The following is a 4,133-nucleotide window of genomic DNA, read 5'->3' on the forward strand; positions in this document are numbered from 1 at the left end:
ATATCTTAAAATATTTTAAAGATTAACGTGATGCATGTAAAACTTGTAAATGACACTAAAATCCTTCCATGCCCTTCTTAACCCTGTAAGTCTGTCCATCCACTCCAGCAAGGAGCAGTTCTGATTTCCGGCGGGGTGCCAAGCACCTTGACACGAAAGAAAAACCGAGTACCCTAAGCAAAAAGCCTGACGCCAAGACAGATCCTCTCAAGCAAGAGGTGAGGCCAAATGTAGGTGTCTAGGCTGCACCTCACCAAGCACACACATGGGCATACACCCAAAATTGCCTTTTCTCTTTTTTTTACGGGCATCCTTCCCACACTCGTTCAGACTGAAACCTGTTACTAAACTGCTCTTTCTTGCCTTGATGCTGCCTCCATCTCCTATTCTTTCCTAGACATTTTTTTTTTAAGATTTATTGATTTATTTGAAAGAGTTACACAGAGAGAGGAGAGGCAGAAACAGAGAAGTCTTTCAAATGGTTCACTCCTCATTTGGCCACAACGGCCAGAGCTGGGCCGATCCGGAGCCAGGAGCCAGGAGCTTCTTCCAGGTCTCCCACGCAGGTGCAGGAGCCCAAGGACTTGGGCCATCTTCTGCTGCTTTCCCAGACCATAGCAGAGAGCTGGATGGGAAGTGGAGCAGCCAGGACTCGAACCAGCGCCTATATGGGATGCTGGCACTGCAGGTGGTGGCTTTACCCACTACACCACAGTGCCGGCCCCTTTCCTAGACTAATTTCCCCTAGATACAGCCTCATCAAATGACCTCTGACTTCTTCAAATTGATTCATTTGTTCGATTAATATTTATTGATGTTTAGTAATTGCTTAGTTAATCAAGCATTTCCAATTTTACCCCTTCCCTGCATATGCGAATTATACTGCCAGGCCCCAGTCAAGGAAACAGGAGTGTACGTGACCCACTGTGACACCACACACACACACACACACACACACTCCTTCTTTCAGACACAGCATTTGGTTGCCACTTGAAGAAGCTCCAGAGCTCTTTCCTTCCTGCCTGCCTGGCAGCAGGTCGCCTCTACACAGTGGTAGCTGCAGCAGGCAGCATCTCTCCATGGTCAGGATGAGAGAAGCCGCTGCACTGATCCGTGAACAACGTGTACCATAGGAAAGATAAATTCCTTTAAGGCACAGAGACCTCGGGGGTTGTGGTTGCCATAGCACAAAGTGGCCTCTGTAGATGCCTACATTGCTGAGCAAAACCAAATTTGTTTTCTTTCAGGAGCAATCCCCATAAAACATGAATCTGACCATGCCTTTACCTGCCTTCAAACTGTCAATACCTTCCCACTCTTTGAAAGTTAAAGTCTAAACTCATAGACTGGTATTCTAGGCTCTTTTCTACCTGGTCTCGAACTGTACTCAGGTTCTATTCCCCACCTCCATTCATTGTTTAGTCCAGCCAAACTGTCCTGCTGGCTATTTACTGCCTTAACTCATATGCTTTCCAGTCCCTTGGAAAACCTTCTACATCATACATTTAACCTGGGATGCCTTCTGCCCATGTTTGCATGTCCTGCCTTACTACCCTGGGCATGTTAGATACCTCACGCCATCCTTTATAAATCTTAGTACACGTGTCACAATCTTAATTACATGCTTCAGTGATTATCTTCTTCCAGGGCTTCTTCCCCATTAAGTCAGGTATATACACTTTAAGGACTTAAATATTTATTAAATGAATAATAGCTCATTGGGATCCTTCAAGGTTCATTAAAAATGCTATTAATTCCATGTATCAGTTTTCCATTGCTACAGTAACAAATTACTGCAAAATAAATGTCTTCAAACAATACCAAATTATTACTGTGCAGTTTTGTAGGTGATTACAGGGCAGCATTCCTTTTTGGAGGATATAAAAGAGAATCTATTTCCACAAGAGGCTGCTCACATTCCTTAGGTTTATGGTCCTCATGTTCCATCTTCAAAGCTAGCAATGTGGCATCTCTCCAAGCAGCCTGCAAACCGCAGCATCCTTTCATAGTCACATCTCCTTCTAACTCCTAACTGTCAGAAAGTTTCTCTGATGTAAAGCACTCATGTGATTAGATTGGACCTACGTGGAAAATCCAGGAAAAAGTAGTTAAGGATGTTGAGATAGGGAGATTGTCCTGGATATTTTATCCCAGGGGCGGGGATTCTGTCTACCAGATTCCAAAGTCTTTCCTTGCTTCCCTGGCTAGCTTGGCATTTACCTACTCAACATCAGCCAAATGAAGACTTCTCTAAAAAGCAGCAGGAATTTCTCAGAAACAATGTATTAATCAGCTTTCCATTATTACAGTGAAATACCTGAGAGATGCGAACTTTATAAGCAAAAAAGGTTTGTTTTGGCTCATGATTCTGGAGTTTCAAGCCCAAGATAAAATGGTCCCATTGGTTGGGTATTTAGCAAGGCTGGAGGAGAGCAATGGCAGAGCATGCACAGAGGAAGGATAATATGGCAAGGCAGGAAGCAAAGCGAATGGGTGGGCTTGACCCGGCCTTTATAACGAATCCCCTCATGAGAATTACTTCCTGAGGGCACACCTCCAAAGACCTCCCACCGGGTCTTAATCCACCACAACTGGATTAAGTTTGCACCTGCTTAGACTTCGGGGTTTAAATATCTGTTTCTGTTCAAGAGCCATATCGTATTCAACCCATGGCAGGTAACCATATAATTTATTGTTTAAATTGAGACATTTAATAATGAAAGGGAGCACTATTACCATTTATACCAGGATTGACCAGAAGCAGCAAGATGAAACGAGTGTGTGTTCTGTGGCAAGCCTACCATGAGTTGGCTGCAACATGTGTGTTGCGCCATTCTTTAGCCAGGCCTCTTAGAGAGGCATCAAGGGGAAGATACTGGAAGGCTTTACTTTTCTCTTTAAACTCATGCTTCAGGCTATGGATAAGATATGTGGTCCAAGAGACTAAGAAGAACCTTTTTCTTCCATAGTTTAAGGATATATAAACAATGAATTGTTTATGTTAGGAAATTAGACCTTTATGATACATATTGCAAATATTAACTTTCAGTTTGACATTTATCTTTTGATTTTGTTTGTGATGAAGCCTCTTTTAGTACATAGTTCCAGTATGTCTTTGTAACCATATAAAAAAAGATTTTTAAAAATTCAAGTAAGGAAATTAGAGATCTACCTCTTAGATTTGTAAGAGGTAATTTTCAGCTTTGGTGTGAAATAAAAACATACTAAAGTAAAGATCTCACAGCTTTTTCCATATCTGATCAAGGCTTTCCATTTCCAAGTCTGATATTTTAGGAAATCACCTTGCAATCTTAATACATAAATAAATCTTGGGCCCAGAGGCAGTTATTAGTGTATATCTGTGAAAGCAGCTTTCCAGTTCTATTACATCCTCTGTATATATTTCTCTGCATAGAAGAGGCTTCCTCACTATCTCTAAATCTTTCTTTCCTTTCCCTTTTCTTGCTTTATCCTTAATGAATATCACTATAAACTTATTTTTGTTTGTTTTACTTACTATGCTGTAATCCATTACTGTCTGTATTCTTTTTTGATGCTTAAATTGTCTCAGATTTAGCCAGTAGGACTCCCATTAAGCTGCTGCTTTAACCTTTTAAACTATCTCCATCAGTCTCTGAGTTTTTTCTTCTTCTCAGCATGGATATTTTAATCTCACCTTATACTTTACCTGTCCCAAAGTTCAAATGCCATTTCTCCAAGGAACTGTGGTCTCTTTGAAGGGGCTATAATATTTAGAAACCAAGATTTGAGCTTTAGGTATATTCATTATTACTAGAAGTCACTACCTTTTTAACCCTTTTAGTTTCTCTTTGACAAATTTCCTTCCTCATGATTTTGTTTGGTTAAACACTTTCATTCTGGAAATACACCTCTTTTACAGTCAGTCTTCTATGGAAGAACATTTAGGTTCTTTCCAATATTTTGCCATTACAAATAATGAGACAATGAATAACTTGCATATGTGTTGCTTCAGGTCTATGGTTGTGTATCTTCAAAGAAAATTGACCCAAGAAAGAGTGTTAGATTAAAAGTAAATGCAAAGGTAACTTTGTTGGATTTTGCTAAATTCTTCTCCATGAAGGTTGTCTTAGACCATTTTCCGTTGCTAATAA

The sequence above is a fragment of the Lepus europaeus genome, chromosome 2 (genome assembly GCF_033115175.1).
Source record: "Lepus europaeus isolate LE1 chromosome 2, mLepTim1.pri, whole genome shotgun sequence".
NCBI classification, from domain to species: domain Eukaryota; kingdom Metazoa; phylum Chordata; class Mammalia; order Lagomorpha; family Leporidae; genus Lepus; species Lepus europaeus.